The sequence below is a fragment of the Pyrus communis genome, chromosome 11 (assembly GCF_963583255.1).
Source record: "Pyrus communis chromosome 11, drPyrComm1.1, whole genome shotgun sequence".
Taxonomy (NCBI): Eukaryota; Viridiplantae; Streptophyta; class Magnoliopsida; order Rosales; family Rosaceae; genus Pyrus; species Pyrus communis.
The window spans coordinates 6,336,966-6,344,878 of record NC_084813.1 but is presented as its reverse complement, the minus strand read 5'-3'; the positions used below and the strand labels follow the sequence as shown (position 1 = coordinate 6,344,878).

Sequence of the window (7,913 nt, the reverse complement as noted above, 5' to 3'; positions counted from 1 at the left end):
AACACAACTGAATCGTCACACAAACAATGTACATGTCACTCACACATCACATGTTTTGATGAGCCACCAGTACTCCGATAGAACCTAATATCATAACAACACTCCAATACTGACACATCATCATGATGAGCCTAAGGGCCTGTTTGGGATTGAGGTGCTTAAAAAAAAAGCTACTATGAAAAAAAGCTATGAAAATTTTTGGTGTTTGGTAAACTTTGAAAAGCAGCTTTCTTTCAAAGTTGAGGGTGAAAAAAAGCCCAAAACCAGGAGATGACAAGAAGCTGCAATTTGTAGCTTCCAAAAGCAGCTTATTTTCACCCACACACGGATGAACAGTGTACACATTTAATGAAATATGAATAACCCAAAACTGCCATCCCTTTCCCTTCACCTACGCTCTCACCTTTCCAGAACTCTCTCGCACGCTCTTCACCTCAGAGCTCTCTCGCATAACCCGAACCTCAGGCTCTCTCTCGTTCTCTCGTTCTCTCGTTCTATCGTTCCAAAAACTAGCGAACTCGTTCTCTCGTTCTCCAGGTTTCTCCAGGTAAGCTTCTCATTTATTTGTTTGGATTTTTCAAATGAGGGATGGGGAGATTAGGGAAAGAGGGGTGGGAAGAGCAAAGGGATGAGGGTATGGAGCATGGTGTATTCGTCGAACCAGAATCGGAGCATGGAGGCTCACTCACTCCTCAAGCGGCAGGGCTTCGACGTCGCGTCGTACGGCACCGGAGCCCACATCAAGCTCCCCCTGGTCCCTCCCTCAGAGAACCCAATGTTTACGACTTTGGCACACTTTACAAGCAGATGTTCGACGATCTCCGGCGAAAAGACCCCGAACTGTATCCTCCTCCTCTAAACTTGTTCTTCTCTCGATTTTGTTCAATTGGGGTTGTCAAATTATGTATCTTTCTTGTTTCAATTGGGTTTTTCGAATTCTGGGTTTTGGGGAATATGATATTTTGGTGATGAAATAGATTCGTATAAATATCCAGAAAATAGTACGAACAAAAAGTTTTGGTAGGAGCAAATTGGTTAACAGGAAAGAAAAAGAAGGACTTTAAGACTGTTGATATATGCAACTGAGATTGTAGGTTCAAAGCTTCAATATTTGGAAATTAAGCGGGCAGTCTGATAGATTTTGTGTATGAACTTACCCTTGAGGCTTTTAAGAGTAAATTCGATATTTGTGGTTCGAGGTGTTTAGCGAAGAGTATAGAATAGTTGATGACGACGACTATTGATTGGTAGCTCTGTGTAGCAATGCTCGAGTATTGTGGGATGTATGAACTGGAATTTATGTGCGTACTTTACGTTATGAACTGTGTTGTTTTTTATGCAAAGTGTAACCTTGACGATAAGTACAGGTACAAGCGTAATGGCATCTTGCCTATGCTTAAAAGAAACTTGGGAGTCAAACTGGCACCTCAGCGATGGCAGGACAATGCTGCCGACGGTTCCTTTGATGTGGTGTTAACATTCGAAGAAAAGGTTTTTGACATCGTTATTGAAGGTTGGTTTTAACTCCCTTCTCCTAGTTTTGGCTTGTATCTTCTAGATTTTAATAGTCCATAGTCATTCGATAATCAATTAATCAAATGCTCTTCTTTGTGTTGGTAGTGTTGTTTCTTGGCAATCTCTTTCTGTTGAGCTGTTGGAATATGACTTGCTGGTAGAGTTTGAGCTCTTAAGTTATAGGTATGCAATTTCTTTCAGCTTAACGTAATCATTGGAGATGGTAACAAACAACGATTGATATTTGAAATGGATTCTTTTTCCATTTGGGAAATGTAAGAAAGTAAGAAAGTAAGAAACCTTGAGTTTATAGGTTCCTAGGATTATTAGAACTTATACATACAACAGAGATGCTGGTTCTAGGAACTTGTGGTTAATGAATCTCAAGGAAAAGATAAAGTTTAAACCTCAAGAGAGTTTTTGATTTTTTTTTAAAAAAAAAAAAAAAAAAACATACTAGATGGTTGAAAGTTTCTGTTTAGTTGATCGTTTAGTTTGGCACCATCTACTTTTGTTCATCTTTTAGTTTTATGAAAACTAAAAGAAGATTTGTGCAGTTAATCTGTAACTTGAAGATACCATCCTTGTTTGCTTGTCTGACCCGTGTGCAACAATGTATAGATCTCAACAACCGGGACCATGCTCTTAGGAAATGTGTGCTGATAATCAACTTGGAGGTGAAAGATAACCACGAGGAGGCGGCTGTAGGAGCTCGTCTTGCTTTAGATCTTTGCCAAAAGGTCTGTATTTATGGTTGCGTCGACACCCCATAATCTGTAATGCAAAACAGTAATGCTGACGGGTACATTATCGTTAATTGTTTTCCAGATTGAAGCAGCCGATTCGTGGGAGGAATCAATTGATGATATTGTATCTGGTTTTTAGAAACAGCAGCGACGGAAGTTAATGTATAGCATCTCATTTTATTGAAACTGTAATAATAGTCTGTTAGGGAGATTTCGAAAAACCAAGACCCGGTGTTGCTGATAACTTATGTGCACCGACTGTTCTCCCCAAATGTAATTCTTGCTTAAGCACCAGTTTCGATAATATCTTGATTAGAACGACTCTCCTACCGTACATTAACAATATTAACAATATTGTACTACTTTCAAGTTTGATGAATGCAAGTTTGATGAATGCATCTAATTAGACTACTTTCAAGTACATTAATAATATTGTACTAATGAATCCTAGCTATTCACTCTAAAATATTTCTATTAAAGTAGTTTGTCATACTAATTAATATTTAAGATAAAGTTTATAAATATTTTTCTTCTAAAAATAAAATATATTTAGTAATTCACTTTTATTTGTTAAGAAAATTAAATTAATAGCACATCTAGTATTATACCCTTTTTGGTCATTTCACACAGTCACAGCTGTTTTACAAAAAAGTTTACCAAACACTATCATACTGCTTTTTTTTTCCAAAAGCACTTTTACAAAAAAAGTTTACCAAACACTTTGCTGTTTTATTTCACAGCCGCTTATTCTCACAGCACAGCCGCTTATTCTCACAGCAGTTTTTTTTTCAAAGCACAGCAATACCAAACCAGCCCTAAGCTCCATCAAGCATCAACATCCTATTCTAATTTCACAAAGATCCAATGGTCGGATCCTCACTATTCACAAAAGTTGAACAGTCGTCACATTCTATGATCAAACAATTGAAACTCTACACGGATATTGGATATGGGCTCAGGGCATCGAGAACGCTTATTAACCCAAAGTCCAAATCATCGGAATTTCTCATGCGTTGTCGTCAGTGGTGGATCCATACAGGGACCCAAGAGGTCCCGGGACCCTCTGAAAGTCCATAGAAACACTTGTGATCGACCTTCGGGACCCTCCAACAATTTGGGCAAGTCTAGAAGGACGCATCTGTTAAGAGGCCTGAGTGGTCTTAGCACCACCGGAAGTCGGGATAAATTTCTGTGAGGTCCTCCAAGGATCACCCAAGTCTGGGCATATGGTGGAGGAGAAGAGGAGCGAAGATGCAGAATGTTCTGGTATTTTGCAAACCAGAAAGAAGAAAGAAGACTACTTTTTTTTCAAATGACTTGGGAAAGCAGTGCGTTTGATGTATGGTTTGAAAAAACCTTCTAAGTAAAACGATTCAACTTTCAAAATGGTTCAACTTTAATATATAGTTTTTGCAATTTTTTATTAAACAAAATGGTTCAACTTTCAAACAGGTTGGAACTTTTCCAATTCCATTTCTAACTCCTAATTGGCTAATCCCATTCTTTAGTCACCTCCCCACCTACTGGTAGAACCCCAGTCTCCTCCCCCGTATTCACAAACTAAGTAGTTCAATTCCAATTTTAGATCATTTCAATTATATTCTAGATATTTTCGCTCTAGTTTACAATTAATCTATAATGACACATTTTTTAGAATGAAACTTCGCCATGGACAAGTTTAGTTTTTGTAATTTATATTTTCATCTAATATTTTTTTTGAACTTTTATATTGGGACCACCCAATCTTAAAATCCTGCATTTGCCATTGGGTGCAATGGAGAGGCTTGTTGCTTCCATGGATGTGCAGGCAGCAGTGGAGAAGACATTTTTCGCTGTGAATATCATTGAGGGTCTCCTCCGCAACAAAATGATAGATCAATAGTTTCGTGAAGATGACATTTTTCACTATAAATTTTTTTATCTTTATTATTGGGACCCCCCCCCCGAGTCTAAAATCCTAGATCCGCTACTGGTTGTCGCATGAGCTGGTTTTTGGTGAACGGAAACATAGTTTTCCTACCAATTTTCAGGCATGTAAAACTTAACACGAGGAACAACTTTTATACTTTCTAGTAAGTCCTAAAGTAGACAAAAAACAGCCAAAATTGCCAGCGAAGGTCATCGGTACCTTATACACCACAACGTCGATTTGCCGCCTATAGTGGGTCCAACGAGGCCTAGGTTGGTTGAGTTTTCCTCTTGGGATGATGGGCTACAAGTTCCAAGTGGTGGAGTCGGTCACTACTAAGCGATCCGCTGAAAAAAGAATAGGGCCGTTGAAACCTAAGAAATTTGCATCCTCGCACCACTATGTGTGGTGGCTTATCAAGGAGGTTCTTGGGTGAGTTTTGTAGAGAGAAGTGAGGAATCTAATTCTAGGTAAATGGCACCACCAATTCCGCCTGATATGCCCAGAATTCACATCGAAAATCTCGAAGGAAACAGGCTAGTGAGAAATTTAACCCTAAACCTTAAACACTCAATTTTGATGCTCAAAACTTCTTCGTTCTAAGGAATCAGGCCCCGTTTACGCCTATGCACTCGTAGAATGTATCTATACATTTAAACCACCTCAATACACCAAATGAAATTTAAAATGACCAAAATGCTCTTGAAATCTTTTTTTTCCAAAATTATAAAATAAATAATAAATTTCGGGAGGGAATATTTAGTTTCAAGTAGCTATATGTATGTGTGTGTGGCATGAATATGCATGGGCTTTGTTATTATCCTAGGGGCCATTTCATAACCAATTTTTTTTCATTCGTTTTTGGTTTTTAGTTTTCACTTTTTTGAAAATTGAAATCTTGTTTAATAACTATTTTCACTTTTCAAATGACAATCAAAAAGTGAAAACTCAAGAAAACAGTTTTCAATTTGTGGTTCGTAGTTTTTTTTTTTTTGTTTTTTAACTAAAAGTAGTTACTAAACAAGATTTCAATTTTCAAAAAAGTTTAAACAAAAACTGAAAACATAATAATTATCAAACGCCTCCCTAGTTAATGTAGAGTCGAATCTAGGGTAATCGAACATATGGATTGCTTTATCTGAACTTTTCTACAAACAAATAGATAATAAAAAAAAAAAGGAAAAAAAGGCTATGGGGTCAACTTAAAAAACTACAACTTGAGGATACTACAAATTCGGAGAAGAAAATTGAGGAATGCCTCAACAATGTTTGACGAGTTTGCCTCAGGGTTGGCCACAGGAGTGCCAATTGCCCCTGTTTCTATACGTGTCTCAGATGGCGTAACAGAGGTTGGCAAGGGCTATGTAGTAGCTTGTTTGTGTGGTCCTGTGGTGCGTAGCAGTGCAAAAGAGAATGCCCGAAGCAAAGAGTTCGGACAACACGACACTTTGGAATGCCCGAAGTTGATAGCATAAGCAAAAGAGAATGCGAAAGCAGAGTTGACCTTGTATATCTAATGACATGATCCAGCTGAGCTGAGAATTGAGATGTATGAATGTTGCAGCTGCTGTATTGTTTAGGGACGTCATTTCATGGCGGTTGCTTAATTTCCTCTTTATTTTCTTGATTTTGACCACATATGTCATGTCTGCCTTGGAATAAGCTAGCTAGCTAGCTCCGTCGTCATTCATGGCTGGTGGTGGCGGATGGATACAAATATCCGAAGAGTTGATAGTGGGGATTTCTAAGCATGCTGGGTTCACAATTTTGTAAAATATATGCCAAAGGTTGTTTGCATCTATCAGCTAGTGTTTAGTTAATGGGGAATATGTTGAAAAATTTAATAATAATATTATTATATTATATTTATTAATTGAATGGAAATTAGAAGTCGAGCTTTTTAGTAAAAAGATGTGTATACTTATACGAAGAGTTGTAACTTTTGACTCTTCATGAATAGTCACATACTTTCTAAAGAGGTATATCACATTCTATAAATAAGGAAACCCCCTATAATAAAAAAAATAATTTTTAGTTGTTTACATAATCATACATAGAGTGCATTAAATATTAGAGAGTCTCATAGAGTCCATATGCGAGAGTTTTCAACACAAATGTGGTTCATGGAGCCTTGTGATTTGGAGTGCTACTATTACAAGGATGTGGTCATTGTATCTTGGGAGGCATGCGCCGATCAACCATGAACACCAGAGTGGGGCTTAAACTTGTCTTAAGGACAAAGTGTCTAACACTTGCCTCGACCGAATTTTCAGATTTTTCCAATCCATTATGTCATGTTCATTTAACATTGGTTACTCATGTGCATGCATTAATTTTGATATATAATTGCATGAATTATTTCTTAAATTTTTATGTGATTTAATATGGCAATTAGACCCTAATTTTTCCAACAATCTTAAGACATGTCTCCAACCTTGCCATACCTTAAACAATTACTCATTACAAGAGATGTCATTTTGATTGTCCCGTTCAATTAGCAAATTATATTTCCATTTCTTAAAAATAGCTAAGCCACCTCCACATTCTCCTCACATTATGATTGCTTTTTAATGCTATCAATTACTCACTCATCAATCTTAAGACAAGTTTATGGTTTATTTGCTATATTTGATTAACAAAGGTTGGTTTGAGAAACTGAATTTCTTTCTCTGTAACAATCATATACATATATATATATATATATATATATATTCTATTTAATAGTTACGCATGAAAGGGGTTATGTATTGATTGAAAAGTTGCATCGTTTTAGTTGCATGCATGTCGCCATTTATTTGACAATTTTGCCTATATATAATAGTGATAGCATAATTGTTTTCTTTTAAGAATTAAATGTTTCTTGGCATTATACTGTGAGTTTACTCTCGTTAGTTTTTTATTTAGGTGAGAAATAAATACATGTTTCTGTGGACTGTATGCAACGATGTAAATTTGAATTTGTATCAAACATGTTATCTCATAATTGAAAAGGATTTGATATAAGTCGAATAGATGAACTTCCTAGATGAAAATTTTTATGGGCATTGTCACATTGCAATAGAAAGTCATTGGTTGACTGCAAGGATCAAATGGTTTGTGATCAAACTAGTGGATATTTGGGCATCCCCAATGACTTTTCTCAACAGATGCCTTGCTTGATCAGTTTGGTTAGCGGTTGCTGAGTAAAATTAATGTCTGTATGCATATATTTATCAGATTTATGTGTGTAAAATCCATGTTTGCAATAAAAGGTATATAGAAATGCATTTGTTATCGTTTGGCATATCATAATTGCAGATTTGTGTTTCTCTACTGTAAATCAAGTGTTGTACTGTGGAGAATTATGAGTACTTTCTCGAAAGAGGAGTAATATAATGGGAACCATGTTTGTCACGGTAAGACTATGAAATTGATTTTGAGTAATGACAATCAATCGTGATGTTGTGACAATCAGTAGTGATGTTGTCCTTAGTTAAATTGTAAATCATGAACTCATTTTGTTTGAGTTATTCGTCTTAAAGATGACGCTTTAGTTGTGGGGGCCAAAGTCTGCTTTGAAAGGTTTAAGCACTTTAGGGTGAGGGTTACCGTGAAAACTGTGTAAGTTCTACAAACAAATCTCTAACAATTGAAGATAGACAAGGAAAGACTATCTTCATAGTTTCCTACTTCTAGAATTATGTGGAAAGTTGTATTAGATGAAAGTCGTATGTACGGCTTGGAGGGAGATCTTTCTTGCCAAG

At 36.6% G+C, this 7,913-nt stretch overlaps 1 pseudogene; it reads left to right on the top strand.

Moving 5' to 3' along the window:
- Window positions 1–413: 413 nt before the first annotated feature.
- On the top strand, window positions 414–2,630 carry LOC137708826 (uncharacterized; annotated as a pseudogene).
- The last annotated feature ends 5,283 nt before the right edge of the window (window positions 2,631–7,913 follow it).